General features: G+C 38.8%; 49 non-coding genes across 49 annotated transcripts; 24 read left to right on the top strand and 25 right to left on the bottom strand.

The window, feature by feature from the left end:
• Positions 1–60: 60 nt before the first annotated feature.
• Positions 61–132, bottom strand: TRNAG-UCC (transfer RNA glycine (anticodon UCC)). Its single transcript has one exon. It is a non-coding gene; the product is annotated as a tRNA-Gly (tRNA).
• Positions 133–300: 168 nt separating this feature from the next.
• Positions 301–372, top strand: TRNAA-UGC (transfer RNA alanine (anticodon UGC)). The gene has a single exon. It is a non-coding gene; the product is annotated as a tRNA-Ala (tRNA).
• A 227-nt stretch (positions 373–599) lies between these two features.
• TRNAG-UCC (transfer RNA glycine (anticodon UCC)) lies at positions 600–671 on the bottom strand. The gene has a single exon. It is a non-coding gene; the product is annotated as a tRNA-Gly (tRNA).
• Positions 672–1,138: 467 nt separating this feature from the next.
• TRNAG-UCC (transfer RNA glycine (anticodon UCC)) lies at positions 1,139–1,210 on the bottom strand. Its single transcript has one exon. It is a non-coding gene; the product is annotated as a tRNA-Gly (tRNA).
• A 689-nt stretch (positions 1,211–1,899) lies between these two features.
• TRNAA-UGC (transfer RNA alanine (anticodon UGC)) lies at positions 1,900–1,971 on the top strand. The gene has a single exon. It is a non-coding gene; the product is annotated as a tRNA-Ala (tRNA).
• Positions 1,972–2,422: 451 nt separating this feature from the next.
• TRNAA-UGC (transfer RNA alanine (anticodon UGC)) lies at positions 2,423–2,494 on the top strand. Its single transcript has one exon. It is a non-coding gene; the product is annotated as a tRNA-Ala (tRNA).
• A 227-nt stretch (positions 2,495–2,721) lies between these two features.
• TRNAG-UCC (transfer RNA glycine (anticodon UCC)) lies at positions 2,722–2,793 on the bottom strand. The gene has a single exon. It is a non-coding gene; the product is annotated as a tRNA-Gly (tRNA).
• Positions 2,794–3,258: 465 nt separating this feature from the next.
• TRNAG-UCC (transfer RNA glycine (anticodon UCC)) lies at positions 3,259–3,330 on the bottom strand. Its single transcript has one exon. It is a non-coding gene; the product is annotated as a tRNA-Gly (tRNA).
• A 689-nt stretch (positions 3,331–4,019) lies between these two features.
• TRNAA-UGC (transfer RNA alanine (anticodon UGC)) lies at positions 4,020–4,091 on the top strand. The gene has a single exon. It is a non-coding gene; the product is annotated as a tRNA-Ala (tRNA).
• Positions 4,092–4,841: 750 nt separating this feature from the next.
• Positions 4,842–4,913, bottom strand: TRNAG-UCC (transfer RNA glycine (anticodon UCC)). The gene has a single exon. It is a non-coding gene; the product is annotated as a tRNA-Gly (tRNA).
• Positions 4,914–5,081: 168 nt separating this feature from the next.
• Positions 5,082–5,153, top strand: TRNAA-UGC (transfer RNA alanine (anticodon UGC)). The gene has a single exon. It is a non-coding gene; the product is annotated as a tRNA-Ala (tRNA).
• Positions 5,154–5,379: 226 nt separating this feature from the next.
• TRNAG-UCC (transfer RNA glycine (anticodon UCC)) lies at positions 5,380–5,451 on the bottom strand. Its single transcript has one exon. It is a non-coding gene; the product is annotated as a tRNA-Gly (tRNA).
• Positions 5,452–6,144: 693 nt separating this feature from the next.
• On the top strand, positions 6,145–6,216 carry TRNAA-UGC (transfer RNA alanine (anticodon UGC)). The gene has a single exon. It is a non-coding gene; the product is annotated as a tRNA-Ala (tRNA).
• A 226-nt stretch (positions 6,217–6,442) lies between these two features.
• On the bottom strand, positions 6,443–6,514 carry TRNAG-UCC (transfer RNA glycine (anticodon UCC)). Its single transcript has one exon. It is a non-coding gene; the product is annotated as a tRNA-Gly (tRNA).
• Positions 6,515–6,682: 168 nt separating this feature from the next.
• On the top strand, positions 6,683–6,754 carry TRNAA-UGC (transfer RNA alanine (anticodon UGC)). Its single transcript has one exon. It is a non-coding gene; the product is annotated as a tRNA-Ala (tRNA).
• Positions 6,755–7,205: 451 nt separating this feature from the next.
• On the top strand, positions 7,206–7,277 carry TRNAA-UGC (transfer RNA alanine (anticodon UGC)). The gene has a single exon. It is a non-coding gene; the product is annotated as a tRNA-Ala (tRNA).
• A 226-nt stretch (positions 7,278–7,503) lies between these two features.
• TRNAG-UCC (transfer RNA glycine (anticodon UCC)) lies at positions 7,504–7,575 on the bottom strand. Its single transcript has one exon. It is a non-coding gene; the product is annotated as a tRNA-Gly (tRNA).
• A 470-nt stretch (positions 7,576–8,045) lies between these two features.
• On the bottom strand, positions 8,046–8,117 carry TRNAG-UCC (transfer RNA glycine (anticodon UCC)). The gene has a single exon. It is a non-coding gene; the product is annotated as a tRNA-Gly (tRNA).
• Positions 8,118–8,285: 168 nt separating this feature from the next.
• TRNAA-UGC (transfer RNA alanine (anticodon UGC)) lies at positions 8,286–8,357 on the top strand. The gene has a single exon. It is a non-coding gene; the product is annotated as a tRNA-Ala (tRNA).
• A 451-nt stretch (positions 8,358–8,808) lies between these two features.
• Positions 8,809–8,880, top strand: TRNAA-UGC (transfer RNA alanine (anticodon UGC)). Its single transcript has one exon. It is a non-coding gene; the product is annotated as a tRNA-Ala (tRNA).
• A 227-nt stretch (positions 8,881–9,107) lies between these two features.
• On the bottom strand, positions 9,108–9,179 carry TRNAG-UCC (transfer RNA glycine (anticodon UCC)). Its single transcript has one exon. It is a non-coding gene; the product is annotated as a tRNA-Gly (tRNA).
• A 446-nt stretch (positions 9,180–9,625) lies between these two features.
• TRNAG-UCC (transfer RNA glycine (anticodon UCC)) lies at positions 9,626–9,697 on the bottom strand. Its single transcript has one exon. It is a non-coding gene; the product is annotated as a tRNA-Gly (tRNA).
• Positions 9,698–9,865: 168 nt separating this feature from the next.
• TRNAA-UGC (transfer RNA alanine (anticodon UGC)) lies at positions 9,866–9,937 on the top strand. Its single transcript has one exon. It is a non-coding gene; the product is annotated as a tRNA-Ala (tRNA).
• Positions 9,938–10,403: 466 nt separating this feature from the next.
• TRNAA-UGC (transfer RNA alanine (anticodon UGC)) lies at positions 10,404–10,475 on the top strand. Its single transcript has one exon. It is a non-coding gene; the product is annotated as a tRNA-Ala (tRNA).
• Positions 10,476–10,925: 450 nt separating this feature from the next.
• TRNAA-UGC (transfer RNA alanine (anticodon UGC)) lies at positions 10,926–10,997 on the top strand. The gene has a single exon. It is a non-coding gene; the product is annotated as a tRNA-Ala (tRNA).
• A 767-nt stretch (positions 10,998–11,764) lies between these two features.
• Positions 11,765–11,836, bottom strand: TRNAG-UCC (transfer RNA glycine (anticodon UCC)). Its single transcript has one exon. It is a non-coding gene; the product is annotated as a tRNA-Gly (tRNA).
• A 168-nt stretch (positions 11,837–12,004) lies between these two features.
• Positions 12,005–12,076, top strand: TRNAA-UGC (transfer RNA alanine (anticodon UGC)). Its single transcript has one exon. It is a non-coding gene; the product is annotated as a tRNA-Ala (tRNA).
• A 225-nt stretch (positions 12,077–12,301) lies between these two features.
• Positions 12,302–12,373, bottom strand: TRNAG-UCC (transfer RNA glycine (anticodon UCC)). The gene has a single exon. It is a non-coding gene; the product is annotated as a tRNA-Gly (tRNA).
• Positions 12,374–12,541: 168 nt separating this feature from the next.
• TRNAA-UGC (transfer RNA alanine (anticodon UGC)) lies at positions 12,542–12,613 on the top strand. The gene has a single exon. It is a non-coding gene; the product is annotated as a tRNA-Ala (tRNA).
• Positions 12,614–12,840: 227 nt separating this feature from the next.
• TRNAG-UCC (transfer RNA glycine (anticodon UCC)) lies at positions 12,841–12,912 on the bottom strand. Its single transcript has one exon. It is a non-coding gene; the product is annotated as a tRNA-Gly (tRNA).
• Positions 12,913–13,080: 168 nt separating this feature from the next.
• TRNAA-UGC (transfer RNA alanine (anticodon UGC)) lies at positions 13,081–13,152 on the top strand. Its single transcript has one exon. It is a non-coding gene; the product is annotated as a tRNA-Ala (tRNA).
• A 227-nt stretch (positions 13,153–13,379) lies between these two features.
• TRNAG-UCC (transfer RNA glycine (anticodon UCC)) lies at positions 13,380–13,451 on the bottom strand. Its single transcript has one exon. It is a non-coding gene; the product is annotated as a tRNA-Gly (tRNA).
• Positions 13,452–13,619: 168 nt separating this feature from the next.
• On the top strand, positions 13,620–13,691 carry TRNAA-UGC (transfer RNA alanine (anticodon UGC)). Its single transcript has one exon. It is a non-coding gene; the product is annotated as a tRNA-Ala (tRNA).
• Positions 13,692–13,918: 227 nt separating this feature from the next.
• Positions 13,919–13,990, bottom strand: TRNAG-UCC (transfer RNA glycine (anticodon UCC)). Its single transcript has one exon. It is a non-coding gene; the product is annotated as a tRNA-Gly (tRNA).
• Positions 13,991–14,158: 168 nt separating this feature from the next.
• On the top strand, positions 14,159–14,230 carry TRNAA-UGC (transfer RNA alanine (anticodon UGC)). The gene has a single exon. It is a non-coding gene; the product is annotated as a tRNA-Ala (tRNA).
• Positions 14,231–15,518: 1,288 nt separating this feature from the next.
• TRNAG-UCC (transfer RNA glycine (anticodon UCC)) lies at positions 15,519–15,590 on the bottom strand. Its single transcript has one exon. It is a non-coding gene; the product is annotated as a tRNA-Gly (tRNA).
• Positions 15,591–16,061: 471 nt separating this feature from the next.
• Positions 16,062–16,133, top strand: TRNAA-UGC (transfer RNA alanine (anticodon UGC)). Its single transcript has one exon. It is a non-coding gene; the product is annotated as a tRNA-Ala (tRNA).
• Positions 16,134–16,360: 227 nt separating this feature from the next.
• Positions 16,361–16,432, bottom strand: TRNAG-UCC (transfer RNA glycine (anticodon UCC)). The gene has a single exon. It is a non-coding gene; the product is annotated as a tRNA-Gly (tRNA).
• A 168-nt stretch (positions 16,433–16,600) lies between these two features.
• TRNAA-UGC (transfer RNA alanine (anticodon UGC)) lies at positions 16,601–16,672 on the top strand. The gene has a single exon. It is a non-coding gene; the product is annotated as a tRNA-Ala (tRNA).
• A 227-nt stretch (positions 16,673–16,899) lies between these two features.
• Positions 16,900–16,971, bottom strand: TRNAG-UCC (transfer RNA glycine (anticodon UCC)). Its single transcript has one exon. It is a non-coding gene; the product is annotated as a tRNA-Gly (tRNA).
• Positions 16,972–17,434: 463 nt separating this feature from the next.
• TRNAG-UCC (transfer RNA glycine (anticodon UCC)) lies at positions 17,435–17,506 on the bottom strand. Its single transcript has one exon. It is a non-coding gene; the product is annotated as a tRNA-Gly (tRNA).
• Positions 17,507–17,973: 467 nt separating this feature from the next.
• On the bottom strand, positions 17,974–18,045 carry TRNAG-UCC (transfer RNA glycine (anticodon UCC)). The gene has a single exon. It is a non-coding gene; the product is annotated as a tRNA-Gly (tRNA).
• A 168-nt stretch (positions 18,046–18,213) lies between these two features.
• On the top strand, positions 18,214–18,285 carry TRNAA-UGC (transfer RNA alanine (anticodon UGC)). Its single transcript has one exon. It is a non-coding gene; the product is annotated as a tRNA-Ala (tRNA).
• Positions 18,286–19,796: 1,511 nt separating this feature from the next.
• Positions 19,797–19,868, top strand: TRNAA-UGC (transfer RNA alanine (anticodon UGC)). The gene has a single exon. It is a non-coding gene; the product is annotated as a tRNA-Ala (tRNA).
• Positions 19,869–20,091: 223 nt separating this feature from the next.
• On the bottom strand, positions 20,092–20,163 carry TRNAG-UCC (transfer RNA glycine (anticodon UCC)). The gene has a single exon. It is a non-coding gene; the product is annotated as a tRNA-Gly (tRNA).
• Positions 20,164–20,870: 707 nt separating this feature from the next.
• On the top strand, positions 20,871–20,942 carry TRNAA-UGC (transfer RNA alanine (anticodon UGC)). Its single transcript has one exon. It is a non-coding gene; the product is annotated as a tRNA-Ala (tRNA).
• Positions 20,943–21,687: 745 nt separating this feature from the next.
• TRNAG-UCC (transfer RNA glycine (anticodon UCC)) lies at positions 21,688–21,759 on the bottom strand. Its single transcript has one exon. It is a non-coding gene; the product is annotated as a tRNA-Gly (tRNA).
• A 467-nt stretch (positions 21,760–22,226) lies between these two features.
• Positions 22,227–22,298, bottom strand: TRNAG-UCC (transfer RNA glycine (anticodon UCC)). Its single transcript has one exon. It is a non-coding gene; the product is annotated as a tRNA-Gly (tRNA).
• Positions 22,299–22,466: 168 nt separating this feature from the next.
• Positions 22,467–22,538, top strand: TRNAA-UGC (transfer RNA alanine (anticodon UGC)). The gene has a single exon. It is a non-coding gene; the product is annotated as a tRNA-Ala (tRNA).
• Positions 22,539–23,712: the final 1,174 nt, after the last annotated feature.

Genomic DNA, 23,712 nt, shown 5'->3' with positions numbered 1-23,712 from the left:
CTTATATTTGGTAGTGACAAGAAATTGACACGCATTCATTGCCTCAAAACAATCTGCTGCTGCATTGGCCGGGAGTTGAACCCGGATCGACTGCTTGGAAGGCAACCATGCTAACCGTTACACCACCAATGCCAGGCTCATTACAGTTTGTCTAATTAGCGATGTCGGAAAGTTCATTTTTGGGGAGATGTATTGAAAATGTAACATGATTCAATGTTCATTGTGTTCATTGAATAAATCGAAGTGATTTTATTTAGTGATTCAATTTTTTTTCAATCCTTTCATTTTGTAACTCATCTCGGGGATGTAGCTCAGTGGTAGAGCGCATGCTTTGCATGTATGAGGTCCCGGGTTCGAAACCCGGCATCTCCATTTTCTGATGCTAGTTGAAAACAAGTTTATGAGGGGGGAAAAACGTTTTAGAGATGTGTTGATTCGTAATTGAAAGTAACATAAAGCTAAACCATTTGATCATCTTGAACCCACTTGTAAATTAGTTGAAGGAAACTATATTCTTCAATTCAGTTATTGCTCAATAGCTTATATTTGGTAGTGACAAGAAATTGACACGCATTCATTGTCTCAAAACAATCTGCTGCTGCATTGGCCGGGAGTTGAACCCGGATCGACTGCTTGGAAGGCAACCATGCTAACCGTTACACCACCAATGCCAGGCTCATTACAGTTTGTCTAATTAGCGATGTCGGAAAGTTCATTTTTGGGGAGATGTATTGAAAATGTAACATGATTCAATGTTCATTGTGTTCATTGAATAAATCGAAGTGATTTTATTTAGTGATTCAATTTTTTTTCAATCCTTTCATTTTGTAACTCATCTCGGGGATGTAGCTCAGTGGTAGAGCGCATGCTTTGCATGTATGAGGCCCCGGGTTCGAAACCCGCCATCTCCATTTTCTGATGCTGGTTGAAAACAAGTTGATGAGGGGGGGAAAACGTTTTAGAGATGTGTTGATTCGTAATTGAAAGTAACATAAAGCTAAACCATTTGATCATCTTGAACCCACTTGTAAATTAGTTGAAGGAAACTATATTCTTCAATTCAGTTATTGCTCAATAGCTTATATTTGGTAGTGACAAGAAATTGACACGCATTCATTGCCTCAAAACAATCTGCTGCTGCATTGGCCGGGAGTTGAACCCGGATCGACTGCTTGGAAGGCAACCATGCTAACCGTTACACCACCAATGCCAGGCTCATTATAGTTTGTCTAATTAGCGATGTCGGAAAGTTCATTTTTGGGGAGATGTATTGAAAATGTAACATGATTCAATGTTCATTGTGTTCATTGAATAAATCGAAGTGATTTTATTTAGTGATTCAATTTTTTTTCAATCCTTTCATTTTGTAACTCATCTCGGGGATGTAGCTCAGTGGTAGAGCGCATGCTTTGCATGTATGAGGCCCCGGGTTCGAAACCCGCCATCTCCATTTTCTGATGCTGGTTGAAAACAAGTTGATGAGGGGGGAAAACGTTTTAGAGATGTGTTGATTCGTAATTGAAAGTAACATAAAGCTAAACCATTTGATCATCTTGAACCCACTTGTAAATTAGTTGAAGGAAACTATATTCTTCAATTCATTTATTGCTCAATAGCTTATATTTGGTAGTGACAAGAAATAGACACGCATTCATTGCCTCAAAACAATCTGCTGCTGCATTGGCCGGGAGTTGAACCCGGATCGACTGCTAACCGTTACACCACCAATGCCAGGCTCATTACAGTTTGTCTAATTAGCGATGTAGGAAAGTTCATTTTTGGGGAGATGTATTGAAAATGTAACATGATTCAGTGTTCATTGTGTTCATTGAATAAATCGAAGTGATTTTATTTAGTGATTCAATTTTTTTTCAATCCTTTCATTTTGTAACTCATCTCGGGGATGTAGCTCAGTGGTAGAGCGCATGCTTTGCATGTATGAGGCCCCGGGTTCGAAACCCGGCATCTCCATTTTCTGATGCTGGTTGAAAACAAGTTGATGAGGGGGGGAAAAACGTTTTAGAGATGTGTTGATTCGTAATTGAAAGTAACATAAAGCTAAACCATTTGATCATCTTGAACCCACTTGTAAATTAGTTGAAGGAAACTATATTCTTCAATTCAGTTATTGCTCAATAGCTTATATTTGGTAGTGACAAGAAATTGACACGCATTCATTGCCTCAAAACAATCTGCTGCTGCATTGGCCGGGAGTTGAACCCGGATCGACTGCTAACCGTTACACCACCAATGCCAGGCTCATTACAGTTTGTCTAATTAGCGATGTAGGAAAGTTCATTTTTGGGGAGATGTATTGAAAATGTAACATGATTCAATGTTCATTGTGTTCATTGAATAAATCGAAGTGATTTTATTTAGTGATTCAATTTTTTTTCAATCCTTTCATTTGGCAACTCATCTCGGGGATGTAGCTCAGTGGTAGAGCGCATGCTTTGCATGTATGAGGCCCCGGGTTCGAAACCCGGCATCTCCATTTTCTGATGCTGGTTGAAAACAAGTTGATGAGGGGGGGAAAACGTTTTAGAGATGTGTTGATTCGTAATTGAAAGTAACATAAAGCTAAACCATTTGATCATCTTGAACCCACTTGTAAATTAGTTGAAGGAAACTATATTCTTCAATTCAGTTATTGCTCAATAGCTTATATTTGGTAGTGACAAGAAATTGACACGCATTCATTGCCTCAAAACAATCTGCTGCTGCATTGGCCGGGAGTTGAACCCGGATCGACTGCTTGGAAGGCAACCATGCTAACCGTTACACCACCAATGCCAGGCTCATTACAGTTTGTCTAATTAGCGATGTCGGAAAGTTCATTTTTGGGGAGATGTATTGAAAATGTAACATGATTCAATGTTCATTGTGTTCATTGAATAAATCGAAGTGATTTTATTTAGTGATTCAATTTTTTTTCAATCCTTTCATTTTGTAACTCATCTCGGGGATGTAGCTCAGTGGTAGAGCGCATGCTTTGCATGTATGAGGCCCCGGGTTCGAAACCCGCATCTCCATTTTCTGATGCTGGTTGAAAACAAGTTTATGAGGGGGAAAAACGTTTTAGAGATGTGTTGATTCGTAATTGAAAGTAACATAAAGCTAAACCATTTGATCATCTTGAACCCACTTGTAAATTAGTTGAAGGAAACTATATTCTTCAATTCAGTTATTGCTCAATAGCTTATATTTGGTAGTGACAAGAAATTGACACGCATTCATTGTCTCAAAACAATCTGCTGCTGCATTGGCCGGGAGTTGAACCCGGATCGACTGCTTGGAAGGCAACCATGCTAACCGTTACACCACCAATGCCAGGCTCATTACAGTTTGTCTAATTAGCGATGTCGGAAAGTTCATTTTTGGGGAGATGTATTGAAAATGTAACATGATTCAATGTTCATTGTGTTCATTGAATAAATCGAAGTGATTTTATTTTGTGATTCAATTTTTTTTCAATCCTTTCATTTTGTAACTCATCTCGGGGATGTAGCTCAGTGGTAGAGCGCATGCTTTGCATGTATGAGGCCCCGGGTTCGAAACCCGCCATCTCCATTTTCTGATGCTGGTTGAAAACAAGTTGATGAGGGGGGAAAACGTTTTAGAGATGTGTTGATTCGTAATTGAAAGTAACATAAAGCTAAACCATTTGATCATCTTGAACCCACTTGTAAATTAGTTGAAGGAAACTATATTCTTCAATTCAGTTATTGCTCAATAGCTTATATTTGGTAGTGACAAGAAATAGACACGCATTCATTGCCTCAAAACAATCTGCTGCTGCATTGGCCGGGAGTTGAACCCGGATCGACTGCTAACCGTTACACCACCAATGCCAGGCTCATTACAGTTTGTCTAATTAGCGATGTAGGAAAGTTCATTTTTGGGGAGATGTATTGAAAATGTAACATGATTCAGTGTTCATTGTGTTCATTGAATAAATCGAAGTGATTTTATTTAGTGATTCAATTTTTTTTCAATCCTTTCATTTTGTAACTCATCTCGGGGATGTAGCTCAGTGGTAGAGCGCATGCTTTGCATGTATGAGGCCCCGGGTTCGAAACCCGGCATCTCCATTTTCTGATGCTGGTTGAAAACAAGTTGATGAGGGGGGGAAAAACGTTTTAGAGATGTGTTGATTCGTAATTGAAAGTAACATAAAGCTAAACCATTTGATCATCTTGAACCCACTTGTAAATTAGTTGAAGGAAACTATATTCTTCAATTCAGTTATTGCTCAATAGCTTATATTTGGTAGTGACAAGAAATTGACACGCATTCATTGCCTCAAAACAATCTGCTGCTGCATTGGCCGGGAGTTGAACCCGGATCGACTGCTAACCGTTACACCACCAATGCCAGGCTCATTACAGTTTGTCTAATTAGCGATGTAGGAAAGTTCATTTTTGGGGAGATGTATTGAAAATGTAACATGATTCAATGTTCATTGTGTTCATTGAATAAATCGAAGTGATTTTATTTAGTGATTCAATTTTTTTTCAATCCTTTCATTTTGTAACTCATCTCGGGGATGTAGCTCAGTGGTAGAGCGCATGCTTTGCATGTATGAGGCCCCTGGTTCGAAACCCGGCTTCTCCATTTTCTGATGCTGGTTGAAAACAAGTTGATGAGGGGGGAAAAACGTTTTAGAGATGTGTTGATTCGTAATTGAAAGTAACATAAAGCTAAACCATTTGATCATCTTGAACCCACTTGTAAATTAGTTGAAGGAAACTATATTCTTCAATTCAGTTATTGCTCAATAGCTTATATTTGGTAGTGACAAGAAATTGACACGCATTCATTGCCTCAAAACAATCTGCTGCTGCATTGGCCGGGAGTTGAACCCGGATCGACTGCTTGGAAGGCAACCATGCTAACCGTTACACCACCAATGCCAGGCTCATTACAGTTTGTCTAATTAGCGATGTCGGAAAGTTCATTTTTGGGGAGATGTATTGAAAATGTAACATGATTCAATGTTCATTGTGTTCATTGAATAAATCGAAGTGATTTTATTTAGTGATTCAATTTTTTTTCAATCCTTTCATTTTGTAACTCATCTCGGGGATGTAGCTCAGTGGTAGAGCGCATGCTTTGCATGTATGAGGTCCCGGGTTCGAAACCCGGCATCTCCATTTTCTGATGCTGGTTGAAAACAAGTTTATGAGGGGGAAAAACGTTTTAGAGATGTGTTGATTCGTAATTGAAAGTAACATAAAGCTAAACCATTTGATCATCTTGAACCCACTTGTAAATTAGTTGAAGGAAACTATATTCTTCAATTCAGTTATTGCTCAATAGCTTATATTTGGTAGTGACAAGAAATTGACACGCATTCATTGTCTCAAAACAATCTGCTGCTGCATTGGCCGGGAGTTGAACCCGGATCGACTGCTTGGAAGGCAACCATGCTAACCGTTACACCACCAATGCCAGGCTCATTACAGTTTGTCTAATTAGCGATGTCGGAAAGTTCATTTTTGGGGAGATGTATTGAAAATGTAACATGATTCAATGTTCATTGTGTTCATTGAATAAATCGAAGTGATTTTATTTTGTGATTCAATTTTTTTTCAATCCTTTCATTTTGTAACTCATCTCGGGGATGTAGCTCAGTGGTAGAGCGCATGCTTTGCATGTATGAGGCCCCGGGTTCGAAACCCGCCATCTCCATTTTCTGATGCTGGTTGAAAACAAGTTGATGAGGTGGGGGGGGAAACGTTTTAGAGATGTGTTGATTCGTAATTGAAAGTAACATAAAGCTAAACCATTTGATCATCTTGAACCCACTTGTAAATTAGTTGAAGGAAACTATATTCTTCAATTCAGTTATTGCTCAATAGCTTATATTTGGTAGTGACAAGAAATTGACACGCATTCATTGCCTCAAAACAATCTGCTGCTGCATTGGCCGGGAGTTGAACCCGGATCGACTGCTAACCGTTACACCACCAATGCCAGGCTCTTTACAGTTTGTCTAATTAGCGATGTAGGAAAGTTCATTTTTGGGGAGATGTATTGAAAATGTAACATGATTCAATGTTCATTGTGTTCATTGAATAAATCGAAGTGATTTTATTTAGTGATTCAATTTTATTTCAATCCTTTCATTTTGTAACTCATCTCGGGGATGTAGCTCAGTGGTAGAGCGCATGCTTTGCATGTATGAGGTCCCGGGTTCGAAACCCGGCATCTCCATTTTCTGATGCTGGTTGAAAACAAGTTTATGAGGGGGAAAAACGTTTTAGAGATGTGTTGATTCGTAATTGAAAGTAACATAAAGCTAAACCATTTGATCATCTTGAACCCACTTGTAAATTAGTTGAAGGAAACTATATTCTTCAATTCAGTTATTGCTCAATAGCTTATATTTGGTAGTGACAAGAAATTGACACGCATTCATTGTCTCAAAACAATCTGCTGCTGCATTGGCCGGGAGTTGAACCCGGATCGACTGCTTGGAAGGCAACCATGCTAACCGTTACACCACCAATGCCAGGCTCATTACAGTTTGTCTAATTAGCGATGTCGGAAAGTTCATTTTTGGGGAGATGTATTGAAAATGTAACATGATTCAATGTTCATTGTGTTCATTGAATAAATCGAAGTGATTTTATTTAGTGATTCAATTTTTTTTCAATCCTTTCATTTTGTAACTCATCTCGGGGATGTAGCTCAGTGGTAGAGCGCATGCTTTGCATGTATGAGGCCCCGGGTTCGAAACCCGGCATCTCCATTTTCTGATGCTGGTTGAAAACAAGTTGATGAGGGGGGGAAAAACGTTTTAGAGATGTGTTGATTCGTAATTGAAAGTAACATAAAGCTAAACCATTTGATCATCTTGAACCCACTTGTAAATTAGTTGAAGGAAACTATATTCTTCAATTCAGTTATTGCTCAATAGCTTATATTTGGTAGTGACAAGAAATTGACACGCATTCATTGCCTCAAAACAATCTGCTGCTGCATTGGCCGGGAGTTGAACCCGGATCGACTGCTAACCGTTACACCACCAATGCCAGGCTCTTTACAGTTTGTCTAATTAGCGATGTAGGAAAGTTCATTTTTGGGGAGATGTATTGAAAATGTAACATGATTCAATGTTCATTGTGTTCATTGAATAAATCGAAGTGATTTTATTTAGTGATTCAATTTTATTTCAATCCTTTCATTTTGTAACTCATCTCGGGGATGTAGCTCAGTGGTAGAGCGCATGCTTTGCATGTATGAGGTCCCGGGTTCGAAACCCGGCATCTCCATTTTCTGATGCTGGTTGAAAACAAGTTTATGAGGGGGAAAAACGTTTTAGAGATGTGTTGATTCGTAATTGAAAGTAACATAAAGCTAAACCATTTGATCATCTTGAACCCACTTGTAAATTAGTTGAAGGAAACTATATTCTTCAATTCAGTTATTGCTCAATAGCTTATATTTGGTAGTGACAAGAAATTGACACGCATTCATTGTCTCAAAACAATCTGCTGCTGCATTGGCCGGGAGTTGAACCCGGATCGACTGCTTGGAAGGCAACCATGCTAACCGTTACACCACCAATGCCAGGCTCATTACAGTTTGTCTAATTAGCGATGTCGGAAAGTTCATTTTTGGGGAGATGTATTGAAAATGTAACATGATTCAATGTTCATTGTGTTCATTGAATAAATCGAAGTGATTTTATTTTGTGATTCAATTTTTTTTCAATCCTTTCATTTTGTAACTCATCTCGGGGATGTAGCTCAGTGGTAGAGCGCATGCTTTGCATGTATGAGGCCCCGGGTTCGAAACCCGCCATCTCCATTTTCTGATGCTGGTTGAAAACAAGTTGATGAGGGGGGGGGGGAAACGTTTTAGAGATGTGTTGATTCGTAATTGAAAGTAACATAAAGCTAAACCATTTGATCATCTTGAACCCACTTGTAAATTAGTTGAAGGAAACTATATTCTTCAATTCAGTTATTGCTCAATAGCTTATATTTGGTAGTGACAAGAAATTGACACGCATTCATTGCCTCAAAACAATCTGCTGCTGCATTGGCCGGGAGTTGAACCCGGATCGACTGCTTGGAAGGCAACCATGCTAACCGTTACACCACCAATGCCAGGCTCATTACAGTTTGTCTAATTAGCGATGTAGGAAAGTTCATTTTTGGGGAGATGTATTGAAAATGTAACATGATTCAATGTTCATTGTGTTCATTGAATAAATCGAAGTGATTTTATTTAGTGATTCAATTTTTTTTCAATCCTTTCATTTTGTAACTCATCTCGGGGATGTAGCTCAGTGGTAGAGCGCATGCTTTGCATGTATGAGGCCCCGGGTTCGAAACCCGGCATCTCCATTTTCTGATGCTGGTTGAAAACAAGTTGATGAGGGGGGGAAAAACGTTTTAGAGATGTGTTGATTCGTAATTGAAAGTAACATAAAGCTAAACCATTTGATCATCTTGAACCCACTTGTAAATTAGTTGAAGGAAACTATATTCTTCAATTCAGTTATTGCTCAATAGCTTATATTTGGTAGTGACAAGAAATTGACACGCATTCATTGCCTCAAAACAATCTGCTGCTGCATTGGCCGGGAGTTGAACCCGGATCGACTGCTAACCGTTACACCACCAATGCCAGGCTCTTTACAGTTTGTCTAATTAGCGATGTAGGAAAGTTCATTTTTGGGGAGATGTATTGAAAATGTAACATGATTCAATGTTCATTGTGTTCATTGAATAAATCGAAGTGATTTTATTTAGTGATTCAATTTTATTTCAATCCTTTCATTTTGTAACTCATCTCGGGGATGTAGCTCAGTGGTAGAGCGCATGCTTTGCATGTATGAGGCCCCGGGTTCGAAACCCGGCATCTCCATTTTCTGATGCTGGTTGAAAACAAGTTGATGAGGGGGGAAAAAGGTTTTAGAGATGTGTTGATTCGTAATTGAAAGTAACATAAAGCTAAACCATTTGATCATCTTGAACCCACTTGTAAATTAGTTAAAGGAAACTATATTCTTCAATTCAGTTATTGCTCAATAGCTTATATTTGGTAGTGACAAGAAATTGACACGCATTCATTGCCTCAAAACAATCTGCTGCTGCATTGGCCGGGAGTTGAACCCGGATCGACTGCTTGGAAGGCAACCATGCTAACCGTTACACCACCAATGCCAGGCTCATTACAGTTTGTCTAATTAGCGATGTCGGAAAGTTCATTTTTGGGGAGATGTATTGAAAATGTAACATGATTCAATGTTCATTGTGTTCATTGAATAAATCGAAGTGATTTTATTTAGTGATTCAATTTTTTTTCAATCCTTTCATTTTGTAACTCATCTCGGACATGTAGCTCAGTGGTAGAGCGCATGCTTTGCATGTATGAGGCCCCGGTTTCGAAACCCGGCATCTCCATTTTCTGATGCTGGTTGAATACAAGTTGATGAGGGGGGGAAAATGTTTTAGAGATGTGTTGATTCGTAAACCATTTGATCATCTTGAACCCACTTGTAAATTAGTTGAAGGAAACTATATTCTTCAATTCAGTTATTGCTCAATAGCTTATATTTGGTAGTGACAAGAAATTGACACGCATTCATTGCCTCAAAACAATCTGCTGCTGCATTGGCCGGGAGTTGAACCCGGATCGACTGCTTGGAAGGCAACCATGCTAACCGTTACACCACCAATGCCAGGCTCATTACAGTTTGTCTAATTAGCGATGTAGGAAAGTTCATTTTTGGGGAGATGTATTGAAAATGTAACATGATTCAATGTTCATTGTGTTCATTGAATAAATCGAAGTGATTTTATTTAGTGATTCAATTTTTTTTCAATCCTTTCATTTTGTAACTCATCTCGGGGATGTAGCTCAGTGGTAGAGCGCATGCTTTGCATGTATGAGGCCCCGGGTTCGAAACCCGGCATCTCCATTTTCTGATGCTGGTTGAAAACAAGTTTATGAGGGGGGAAAAACGTTTTAGAGATGTGTTGATTCGTAATTGAAAGTAACATAAAGCTAAACCATTTGATCATCTTGAACCCACTTGTAAATTAGTTGAAGGAAACTATATTCTTCAATTCAGTTATTGCTCAATAGCTTATATTTGGTAGTGACAAGAAATTGACACGCATTCATTGCCTCAAACAATCTGCTGCTGCATTGGCCGGGAGTTGAGCCCGGATCGACTGCTTGGAAGGCAACCATGCTAACCGTTACACCACCAATGCCAGGCTCATTACAGTTTGTCTAATTAGCGATGTAGGAAAGTTCATTTTTGGGGAGATGTATTGAAAATGTAACATGATTCAATGTTCATTGTGTTCATTGAATAAATCGAAGTGATTTTATTTAGTGATTCAATTTTTTTTCAATCCTTTCATTTTGTAACTCATCTCGGGGATGTAGCTCAGTGGTAGAGCGCATGCTTTGCATGTATGAGGCCCCGGGTTCGAAACCCGGCATCTCCATTTTCTGATGCTGGTTGAAAACAAGTTGATGAGGGGGGAAAAACGTTTTAGAGATGTGTTGATTCGTAATTGAAAGTAACATAAAGCTAAACCATTTGATCATCTTGAACCCACTTGTAAATTAGTTGAAGGAAACTATATTCTTCAATTCAGTTATTGCTCAATAGCTTATATTTGGTAGTGACAAGAAATTGACACGCATTCATTGCCTCAAAACAATCTGCTGCTGCATTGGCCGGGAGTTGAACCCGGATCGACTGCTAACCGTTACACCACCAATGCCAGGCTCTTTACAGTTTGTCTAATTAGCGATGTAGGAAAGTTCATTTTTGGGGAGATGTATTGAAAATGTAACATGATTCAATGTTCATTGCGTTCATTGAATAAATCGAAGTGATTTTATTTAGTGATTCAATTTTATTTCAATCCTTTCATTTTGTAACTCATCTCGGGGATGTAGCTCAGTGGTAGAGCGCATGCTTTGCATGTATGAGGCCCCGGGTTCGAAACCCGGCATCTCCATTTTCTGATGCTGGTTGAAAACAAGTTGATGAGGGGGGAAAAACGTTTTAGAGATGTGTTGATTCGTAATTGAAAGTAACATAAAGCTAAACCATTTGATCATCTTGAACCCACTTGTAAATTAGTTAAAGGAAACTATATTCTTCAATTCAGTTATTGCTCAATAGCTTATATTTGGTAGTGACAAGAAATTGACACGCATTCATTGCCTCAAAACAATCTGCTGCTGCATTGGCCGGGAGTTGAAACCGGATCGACTGCTTGGAAGGCAACCATGCTAACCGTTACACCACCAATGCCAGGCTCATTACAGTTTGTCTAATTAGCGATGTCGGAAAGTTCATTTTTGGGGAGATGTATTGAAAATGTAACATGATTCAATGTTCATTGTGTTCATTGAATAAATCGAAGTGATTTTATTTAGTGATTCAATTTTTTTTCAATCCTTTCATTTTGTAACTCATCTCGGACATGTAGCTCAGTGGTAGAGCGCATGCTTTGCATGTATGAGGCCCCGGGTTCGAAACCCGGCATCTCCATTTTCTGATGCTGGTTGAATACAAGTTGATGAGGGGGGGGGGAAATGTTTTAGAGATGTGTTGATTCGTAATTGAAAGTAACATAAAGCTAAACCATTTGATCATCTTGAACCCACTTGTAAATTAGTGAAGGAAACTATATTCTTCAATTCAGTTATTGCTCAATAGCTTATATTTGGTAGTGACAAGAAATTGACACGCATTCATTGTCTCAAAACAATCTGTTGCTGCATTGGCCGGGAGTTGAACCCGGATCGACTGCTTGGAAGGCAACCATGCTAACCGTTACACCACCAATGCCAGGCTCATTACAGTTTGTCTAATTAGCGATGTCGGAAAGTTCATTTTTGGGGAGATGTATTGAAAATGTAACATGATTCAATGTTCATTGTGTTCATTGAATAAATCGAAGTGATTTTATTTAGTGATTCAATTTTTTTTCAATCCTTTCATTTTGTAACTCATCTCGGGGATGTAGCTCAGTGGTAGAGCGCATGCTTTGCATGTATGAGGCCCCGGGTTCGAAACCCGGTATCTCCATTTTCTGATGCTGGTTTAAAACAAGTTGATGAGGGGGAAAAACGTTTTAGAGATGTGTTGATTCGTAATTGAAAGTAACATAAAGCTAAACCATTTGATCATCTTGAACCCACTTGTAAATTAGTTAAGGAAACTATATTCTTCAATTCAGTTATTGCTCAATAGCTTATATTTGGTAGTGACAAGAAATTGACATGCATTCATTGCCTCAAAACAATCTGCTGCTGCATTGGCCGGGAGTTGAACCCGGATCGACTGCTTGGAAGGCAACCATGCTAACCGTTACACCACCAATGCCAGGCTCATTACAGTTTGTCTAATTAGCGATGTAGGAAAGTTCATTTTTGGGGAGATGTATTGAAAATGTAACATGATTCAATGTTCATTGTGTTCATTGAATAAATCGAAGTGATTTTATTTAGTGATTCAATTTTTTTTCAATCCTTTCATTTTGTAACTCATCTCGGGGATGTAGCTCAGTGGTAGAGCGCATGCTTTGCATGTATGAGGCCCCGGGTTCGAAACCCGGCATCTCCATTTTCTGATGCTGGTTGAAAACAAGTTGATGAGGGGGAAAAAACGTTTTAGAGATGTGTTGATTCGTAATTGAAAGTAACATAAAGCTAAACCATTTGATCATCTTGAACCCACTTGTAAATTAGTTGAAGGAAACTATATTCTTCAATTCAGTTATTGCTCAATAGCTTATATTTGGTAGTGACAAGAAATTGACACGCATTCATTGCCTCAAAACAATCTGCTGCTGCATTGGCCGGGAGTTGAACCCGGATCGACTGCTTGGAAGGCAACCATGCTAACCGTTACACCACCAATGCCAGGCTCATTACAGTTTGTCTAATTAGCGATGTCGGAAAGTTCATTTTTGGGGAGATGTATTGAAAATGTAACATGATTCAATGTTCATTGTGTTCATTGAATAAATCGAAGTGATTTTATTTAGTGATTCAATTTTTTTTCAATCCTTTCATTTTGTAACTCATCTCGGGGATGTAGCTCAGTGGTAGAGCGCATGCTTTGCATGTATGAGGCCCTGGGTTCGAAACCCGGCATCTCCATTTTCTGATGCTGGTTGAAAACAAGTTGATGAGGGGGGGAAAACGTTTTAGAGATGTGTTGATTCGTAATTGAAAGTAACATAAAGCTAAACCATTTGATCATCTTGAACCCACTTGTAAATTAGTTGAAGGAAACTATATTCTTCAATTCAGTTATGGCTCAATAGCTTATATTTGGTAGTGACAAGAAATTGACACGCATTCATTGCCTCAAAACAATCTGCTGCTGCATTGGCCGGGAGTTGAACCCGGATCGACTGCTTGGAAGGCAACCATGCTAACCGTTACACCACCAATGCCAGGCTCATTACAGTTTGTCTAATTAGCGATGTCGGAAAGTTCATTTTTGGGGAGATGTATTGAAAATGTAACATGATTCAATGTTCATTGTGTTCATTGAATAAATCGAAGTGATTTTATTTAGTGATTCAATTTTTTTTCAATCCTTTCATTTTGTAACTCATCTCGGGGATGTAGCTCAGTGGTAGAGCGCATGCTTTGCATGTATGAGGCCCCGGGTTCGAAACCCGGCATCTCCATTTTCTTATGCTGGTTGAAAACAAGTTGATGAGGGGGGAAAAACGTTTTAGAGATGTGTTGATTCGTAATTGAAAGTAACATAAAGCTAAACCATTTGATCATCTTGAACCCACTTGTAAATTAGTTGAAGGAAACTATATTCTTCAATTCAGTTATTGCTCAATAGCTTATATTTGGTAGTGACAAGAAATTGACACGCATTCATTGCCTCAAAACAATCTGCTGCTGCATTGGCCGGGAGTTGAACCCGGATCGACTGCTTGGAAGGCAACCATGCTAACCGTTACACCACCAATGCCAGGCTCATTACAGTTTGTCTAATTAGCGATGTCGGAAAGTTCATTTTTGGGGAGATGTATTGAAAATGTAACATGATTCAATGTTCATTGTGTTCATTGAATAAATCGAAGTGATTTTATTTAGTGATTCAATTTTTTTTCAATCCTTTCATTTTGTAACTCATCTCGGGGATGTAGCTCAGTGGTAGAGCGCATGCTTTGCATGTATGAGGCCCCGGGTTCGAAACCCGGCATCTCCATTTTCTTATGCTGGTTGAAAACAAGTTGATGAGGGGGGAAAAACGTTTTAGAGATGTGTTGATTCGTAATTGAAAGTAACATAAAGCTAAACCATTTGATCATCTTGAACCCACTTGTAAATTAGTTGAAGGAAACTATATTCTTCAATTCAGTTATTGCTCAATAGCTTATATTTGGTAGTGACAAGAAATTGACGCGCATTCATTGCCTCAAAACAATCTGCTGCTGCATTGGCCGGGAGTTGAACCTGGATCGACTGCTAACCGTTACACCACCAATGCCAGGCTCATTACAGTTTGTCTAATTAGCGATGTCGGAAAGTTCATTTTTGGGGAGATGTATTGAAAATGTAACATGATTCAATGTTCATTGTGTTCATTGAATAAATCGAAGTGATTTTATTTAGTGATTCAATTTTTTTTCAATCCTTTCATTTTGTAACTCATCTCGGGGATGTAGCTGAGTGGTAGAGCGCATGCTTTGCATGTATGAGGCCCCGGGTTCGAAACCCGGCATCTCCATTTTCTGATGCTGGTTGAAAACAAGTTGATGAGGGGTGGAAAACATTTTAGAGATGTGTTGATTCGTAATTGAAAGTAACATAAAGCTAAACCATTTGATCATCTTGAACCCACTTGTAAATTAGTTGAAGGAAACTATATTCTTCAATTCAGTTATTGCTCAATAGCTTATATTTGGTAGTGACAAGAAATTGACACGCATTCATTGCCTCAAAACAATCTGCTGCTGCATTGGTCGGGAGTTGAACCCGGATCGACTGCTTGGAAGGCAACCATGCTAACCGTTACACCACCAATGCCAGGCTCATTACAGTTTGTCTAATTAGCAATGTCGGAAAGTTCATTTTTGGGGAGATGTATTGAAAATATAACATGATTCAATGTTCATTGTGTTCATTGAATAAATCGAAGTGATTTTATTTAGTGATTCAATTTTTTTTCAATCCTTTCATTTTGTAACTCATCTCGGGGATGTAGCTCAGTGCTAGAGCGCATGCTTTGCATGTATGAGGCCCCGGGTTCGAAACCCGGCATCTCCATTTTCTGATGCTGGTTGAAAACAAGTTGATGAGGGGGGGAAAACGTTTTAGAGATGTGTTGATTCGTAATTGAAAGTAACATAAAGCTAAACCATTTGATCATCTTGAACCCACTTGTAAATTAGTTGAAGGAAACTATATTCTTCAATTCAGTTATTGCTCAATAGCTTATATTTGGTAGTGACAAGAAATTGACACGCATTCATTGCCTCAAAACAATCTGCTGCTGCATTGGCCGGGAGTTGAACCCGGATCGACTGCTTGGAAGGCAACCATGCTAACCGTTACACCACCAATGCCAGGCTCATTACAGTTTGTCTAATTAGCGATGTCGGAAAGTTCATTTTTGGGGAGATGTATTGAAAATGTAACATGATTCAATGTTCATTGTGTTCATTGAATAAATCGAAGTGATTTTATTTAGTGATTCAATTTTTTTTCAATCCTTTCATTTTGTAACTCATCTCGGGGATGTAGCTCAGTGGTAGAGCGCAATTGACACGCATTCATTGCCTCAAAACAATCTGCTGCTGCATTGGCCGGGAGTTGACCCGGATCGACTGCTTGGAAGGCAACCATGCTAACCGTTACACCACCAATGCCAGGCTCATTACAGTTTGTCTAATTAGCGATGTCGGAAAGTTCATTTTTGGGGAGATGTATTGAAAATGTAACATGATTCAATGTTCATTGTGTTCATTGAATAAATCGAAGTGATTTTATTTAGTGATTCAATTTTTTTTCAATCCTTTCATTTTGTAACTCATTTCGGGGATGTAGCTCAGTGGTAGAGCGCATGCTTTGCATGTATGAGGCCCTGGGTTCGAAACCCGGCATCTCCATTTTCTGATGCTGGTTGAAAACAAGTTGATGAGGGGGGGAAAACGTTTTAGAGATGTGTTGATTCGTAATTGAAAGTAACATAAAGCTAAACCATTTGATCATCTTGAACCAACTTGTAAATTAGTTGAAGGAAACTATATTCTTCAATTCAGTTATTGCTCAATAGCTTATATTTGGTAGTGACAAGAAATTGACACGCATTCATTGCCTCAAAACAATCTGCTGCTGCATTGGCCGGGAGTTGAACCCGGATCGACTGCTTGGAAGGCAACCATGCTAACCGTTACACCACCAATGCCAGGCTCATTACAGTTTGTCTAATTAGCGATGTCGGAAAGTTCATTTTTGGGGAGATGTATTGAAAATGTAACATGATTCAATGTTCATTGTGTTCATTGAATAAATCGAAGTGATTTTATTTAGTGATTCAATTTTTTTTCAATCCTTTCATTTTGTAACTCATCTCGGGGATGTAGCTCAGTGGTAGAGCGCATGCTTTGCATGTATGAGGCCCCGGGTTCGAAACCCGGCATCTCCATTTTCTGATGCTGGTTGAAAACAAGTTGATGAGGGGGGGAAAACGTTTTAGAGATGTGTTGATTCGTAATTGAAAGTAACATAAAGCTAAACCATTTGATCATCTTGAACCCACTTGTAAATTAGTTGAAGGAAACTATTTTCTTCAATTCAGTTATTGCTCAATAGCTTATATTTGGTAGTGACAAGAAATTGACACGCATTCATTGCCTCAAAACAATCTGCTGCTGCATTGGCCGGGAGTTGAACCCGGATCGACTGCTTGGAAGGCAACCATGCTAACCGTTACACCACCAATGCCAGGCTCATTACAGTTTGTCTAATTAGCGATGTCGGAAAGTTCATTTTTGGGGAGATGTATTGAAAATGTAACATGATTCAATGTTCATTGTGTTCATTGAATAAATCGAAGTGATTTTATTTAGTGATTCAATTTTTTTTCAATCCTTTCATTTTGTAACTCATCTCGGGGATGTAGCTCAGTGGTAGAGCGCATGCTTTGCATGTATGAGGCCCCGGGTTCGAAACCCGGCATTTCCTTTTTCTGATGCTGGTTGAAAACAAGTTGATGAGGGGGGAAAAACGTTTTAGAGATGTGTTGATTCGTAATTGAAAGTAACATAAAGCTAAACCATTTGATCATCTTGAACCCACTTGTTAGTTGAAGGAAACTATATTCTTCAATTCAGTTATTGCTCAATAGCTTATATTTGGTAGTGACAAGAAATTGACACGCATTCATTGCCTCAAAACAATCTGCTGCTGCATTGGCCGGGAGTTGAACCCGGATCGACTGCTTGGAAGGCAACCATGCTAACCGTTACACCACCAATGCCAGGCTCATTACAGTTTGTCTAATTAGCGATGTCGGAAAGTTCATTTTTGGGGAGATGTATTGAAAATGTAACATGATTCAATGTTCATTGTGTTCATTGAATAAATCGAAGTGATTTTATTTAGTGATTCAATTTTTTTTCAATCCTTTCATTTTGTAACTCATCTCGGGGATGTAGCTCAGTGGTAGAGCGCATGGTTTGCATGTATGAGGCCCCGGGTTCGAAACCCGGCATCTCCATTTTCTGATGCTGGTTGAAAACAAGTTGATGAGGGGGGGAAAACGTTTTAGAGATGTGTTGATTCGTAATTGAAAGTAACATAAAGCTAAACCATTTGATCATCTTGAACCCACTTGTAAATTAGTTGAAGGAAACTATATTCTTCAATTCAGTTATTGCTCAATAGCTTATATTTGGTAGTGACAAGAAATTGACACGCATTCATTGCCTCAAAACAATCTGCTGCTGCATTGGCCGGGAGTTGAACCCGGATCGACTGCTTGGAAGGCAACCATGCTAACCGTTACACCACCAATGCCAGGCTCATTACAGTTTGTCTAATTAGCAATGTCGGAAAGTTCATTTTTGGGGAGATGTATTGAAAATGTAACATGATTCAATGTTCATTGTGTTCATTGAATAAATCGAAGTGATTTTATTTAGTGATTCAATTTTTTTTCAATCCTTTCATTTTGTAACTCATTTCGGGGATGTAGCTCAGTGGTAGAGCGCATGCTTTGCATGTATGAGGCCCCGGGTTCGAAACCCGGCATCTCCATTTTCTGATGCTGGTTGAAAACAAGTTGATGAGGGGGGGAAAACGTTTTAGAGATGTGTTGATTCGTAATTGAAAGTAACATAAAGCTAAACCATTTGATCATCTTGAACCCACTTGTAAATTAGTTGAAGGAAACTATATTCTTCAATTCAGTTATTGCTCAATAGCTTATATTTGGTAGTGACAAGAAATTGACACGCATTCATTGCCTCAAAACAATCTGCTGCTGCATTGGCCGGGAGTTGAACCCGGATCGACTGCTTGGAAAGCAACCATGCTAACCGTTACACCACCAATGCCAGGCTCATTACAGTTTGTCTAATTAGCGATGTCGGAAAGTTCATTTTTGGGGAGATGTATTGAAAATGTAACATGATTCAATGTTCATTGTGTTCATTGAATAAATCGAAGTGATTTTATTTAGTGATTCAATTTTTTTTTCAATCCTTTCATTTTGTAACTCATCTCTCATCTCATCTCTTTGCATGTATGAGGCCCCGGGTTCGAAACCCGGCATCTCCATTTTCTGATGCTGGTTGAAAACAAGTTGATGAGGGGGGAAAAACGTTTTAGAGATGTGTTGATTCGTAATTGAAAGTAACATAAAGCTAAACCATTTGATCATCTTGAACCCACTTGTAAATTAGTTGAAGGAAACTATATTCTTCAATTCAGTTATTGCTCAATAGCTTATATTTGGTAGTGACAAGAAATTGACACGCATTCATTGCCTCAAAACAATCTGCTGCTGCATTGGCCGGGAGTTGAACCTGGATCGACTGCTAACCGTTACACCACCAATGCCAGGCTCATTACAGTTTGTCTAATTAGCGATGTCGGAAAGTTCATTTTTGGGGAGATGTATTGAAAATGTAACATGATTCAATGTTCATTGTGTTCATTGAATAAATCGAAGTGATTTTATTTAGTGATTCAATTTTTTTTCAATCCTTTCATTTTGTAACTCATCTCGGGGATGTAGCTGAGTGGTAGAGCGCATGCTTTGCATGTATGAGGCCCCGGGTTCGAAACCCGGCATCTCCATTTTCTGATGCTGGTTGAAAACAAGTTGATGAGGGGTGGAAAACATTTTAGAGATGTGTTGATTCGTAATTGAAAGTAACATAAAGCTAAACCATTTGATCATCTTGAACCCACTTGTAAATTAGTTGAAGGAAACTATATTCTTCAATTCAGTTATTGCTCAATAGCTTATATTTGGTAGTGACAAGAAATTGACACGCATTCATTGCCTCAAAACAATCTGCTGCTGCATTGGTCGGGAGTTGAACCCGGATCGACTGCTTGGAAGGCAACCATGCTAACCGTTACACCACCAATGCCAGGCTCATTACAGTTTGTCTAATTAGCAATGTCGGAAAGTTCATTTTTGGGGAGATGTATTGAAAATGTAACATGATTCAATGTTCATTGTGTTCATTGAATAAATCGAAGTGATTTTATTTAGTGATTCAATTTTTTTTCAATCCTTTCATTTTGTAACTCATTTCGGGGATGTAGCTCAGTGGTAGAGCGCATGCTTTGCATGTATGAGGCCCCGGGTTCGAAACCCGGCATCTCCTTTTTCTGATGCTGGTTGAAAACAAGTTGATGAGGGGGGAAAAACGTTTTAGAGATGTGTTGATTCGTAATTGAAAGTAACATAAAGCTAAACCATTTGATCATCTTGAACCCACTTGTTAGTTGAAGGAAACTATATTCTTCAATTCAGTTATTGCTCAATAGCTTATATTTGGTAGTGACAAGAAATTGACACGCATTCATTGCCTCAAAACAATCTGCTGCTGCATTGGCCGGGAGTTGAACCCGGATCGACTGCTTGGAAGGCAACCATGCTAACCGTTACACCACCAATGCCAGGCTCATTACAGTTTGTCTAATTAGCGATGTCGGAAAGTTCATTTTTGGGGAGATGTATTGAAAATGTAACATGATTCAATGTTCATTGTGTTCATTGAATAAATCGAAGTGATTTTATTTAGTGATTCAATTTTTTTTCAATCCTTTCATTTTGTAACTCATCTCGGGGATGTAGCTCAGTGGTAGAGCGCATGGTTTGCATGTATGAGGCCCCGGGTTCGAAACCCGGCATCTCCATTTTCTGATGCTGGTTGAAAACAAGTTGATGAGGGGGGGAAAACGTTTTAGAGATGTGTTGATTCGTAATTGAAAGTAACATAAAGCTAAACCATTTGATCATCTTGAACCCACTTGTAAATTAGTTGAAGGAAACTATATTCTTCAATTCAGTTATTGCTCAATAGCTTATATTTGGTAGTGACAAGAAATTGACACGCATTCATTGCCTCAAAACAATCTGCTGCTGCATTGGCCGGGAGTTGAACCCAGATCGACTGCTTGGAAGGCAACCATGCTAACCGTTACACCACCAATGCCAGGCTCATTACAGTTTGTCTAATTAGCAATGTCGGAAAGTTCATTTTTGGGGAGATGTATTGAAAATGTAACATGATTCAATGTTCATTGTGTTCATTGAATAAATCGAAGTGATTTTATTTAGTGATTCAATTTTTTTTCAATCCTTTCATTTTGTAACTCATTTCGGGGATGTAGCTCAGTGGTAGAGCGCATGCTTTGCATGTATGAGGCCCCGGGTTCGAAACCCGGCATCTCCATTTTCTGATGCTGGTTGAAAACAAGTTGATGAGGGGGGGAAAACGTTTTAGAGATGTGTTGATTCGTAATTGAAAGTAACATAAAGCTAAACCATTTGATCATCTTGAACCCACTTGTAAATTAGTTGAAGGAAACTATATTCTTCAATTCAGTTATTGCTCAATAGCTTATATTTGGTAGTGACAAGAAATTGACACGCATTCATTGCCTCAAAACAATCTGCTGCTGCATTGGCCGGGAGTTGAACCCGGATCGACTGCTTGGAAAGCAACCATGCTAACCGTTACACCACCAATGCCAGGCTCATTACAGTTTGTCTAATTAGCGATGTCGGAAAGTTCATTTTTGGGGAGATGTATTGAAAATGTAACATGATTCAATGTTCATTGTGTTCATTGAATAAATCGAAGTGACTTTATTTAGTGATTCAATTTTTTTTTCAATCCTTTCATTTTGTAACTCATCTCTCATCTCATCTCTTTGCATGTATGAGGCCCCGGGTTCGAAACCCGGCATCTCCATTTTCTGATGCTGGTTGAAAACAAGTTGATGAGGGGGGAAAAACGTTTTAGAGATGTGTTGATTCGTAATTGAAAGTAACATAAAGCTAAACCATTTGATCATCTTGAACCCACTTGTTAGTTGAAGGAAACTATATTCTTCAATTCAGTTATTGCTCAATAGCTTATATTTGGTAGTGACAAGAAATTGACACGCATTCATTGCCTCAAAACAATCTGCTGCTGCATTGGCCGGGAGTTGAACCCGGATCGACTGCTTGGAAGGCAACCATGCTAACCGTTACACCACCAATGCCAGGCTCATTACAGTTTGTCTAATTAGCGATGTCGGAAAGTTCATTTTTGGGGAGATGTATTGAAAATGTAACATGATTCAATGTTCATTGTGTTCATTGAATAAATCGAAGTGATTTTATTTAGTGATTCAATTTTTTTTCAATCCTTTCATTTTGTAACTCATCTCGGGGATGTAGCTCAGTGGTAGAGCGCATGGTTTGCATGTATGAGGCCCCGGGTTCGAAACCCGGCATCTCCATTTTCTGATGCTGGTTGAAAACAAGTTGATGAGGGGGGGAAAACGTTTTAGAGATGTGTTGATTCGTAATTGAAAGTAACATAAAGCTAAACCATTTGATCATCTTGAACCCACTTGTAAATTAGTTGAAGGAAACTATATTCTTCAATTCAGTTATTGCTCAATAGCTTATATTTGGTAGTGACAAGAAATTGACACGCATTCATTGCCTCAAAACAATCTGCTGCTGCATTGGCCGGGAGTTGAACCCGGATCGACTGCTTGGAAGGCAACCATGCTAACCGTTACACCACCAATGCCAGGCTCATTACAGTTTGTCTAATTAGCAATGTCGGAAAGTTCATTTTTGGGGAGATGTATTGAAAATGTAACATGATTCAATGTTCATTGTGTTCATTGAATAAATCGAAGTGATTTTATTTAGTGATTCAATTTTTTTTCAATCCTTTCATTTTGTAACTCATTTCGGGGATGTAGCTCAGTGGTAGAGCGCATGCTTTGCATGTATGAGGCCCCGGGTTCGAAACCCGGCATCTCCATTTTCTGATGCTGGTTGAAAACAAGTTGATGAGGGGGGGAAAACGTTTTAGAGATGTGTTGATTCGTAATTGAAAGTAACATAAAGCTAAACCATTTGATCATCTTGAACCCACTTGTAAATTAGTTGAAGGAAACTATATTCTTCAATTCAGTTATTGCTCAATAGCTTATATTTGGTAGTGACAAGAAATTGACACGCATTCATTGCCTCAAAACAATCTGCTGCTGCATTGGCCGGGAGTTGAACCCGGATCGACTGCTTGGAAAGCAACCATGCTAACCGTTACACCACCAATGCCAGGCTCATTACAGTTTGTCTAATTAGCGATGTCGGAAAGTTCATTTTTGGGGAGATGTATTGAAAATGTAACATGATTCAATGTTCATTGTGTTCATTGAATAAATCGAAGTGATTTTATTTAGTGATTCAATTTTTTTTTCAATCCTTTCATTTTGTAACTCATCTCTCATCTCATCTCTTTGCATGTATGAGGCCCCGGGTTCGAAACCCGGCATCTCCATTTTCTGATGCTGGTTGAAAACAAGTTGATGAGGGGGGAAAAACGTTTTAGAGATGTGTTGATTCGTAATTGAAAGTAACATAAAGCTAAACCATTTGATCATCTTGAACCCACTTGTAAATTAGTTGAAGGAAACTATATTCTTCAATTCAGTTATTGCTCAATAGCTTATATTTGGTAGTGACAAGAAATTGACACGCATTCATTGCCTCAAAACAATCTGCTGCTGCATTGGCCGGGAGTTGAACCTGGATCGACTGCTAACCGTTACACCACCAATGCCAGGCTCATTACAGTTTGTCTAATTAGCGATGTCGGAAAGTTCATTTTTGGGGAGATGTATTGAAAATGTAACATGATTCAATGTTCATTGTGTTCATTGAATAAATCGAAGTGATTTTATTTAGTGATTCAATTTTTTTTCAATCCTTTCATTTTGTAACTCATCTCGGGGATGTAGCTGAGTGGTAGAGCGCATGCTTTGCATGTATGAGGCCCCGGGTTCGAAACCCGGCATCTCCATTTTCTGATGCTGGTTGAAAACAAGTTGATGAGGGGTGGAAAACATTTTAGAGATGTGTTGATTCGTAATTGAAAGTAACATAAAGCTAAACCATTTGATCATCTTGAACCCACTTGTAAATTAGTTGAA

This window comes from Saccoglossus kowalevskii, chromosome 6, assembly GCF_978046115.1.
Source record: "Saccoglossus kowalevskii chromosome 6, keSacKowa6.1, whole genome shotgun sequence".
In the NCBI taxonomy this organism is placed as follows: Eukaryota; Metazoa; Hemichordata; class Enteropneusta; family Harrimaniidae; genus Saccoglossus; species Saccoglossus kowalevskii.
Note: the sequence above shows the minus strand (reverse complement) of the source record. Positions and strands in the feature narration are given on the sequence as shown.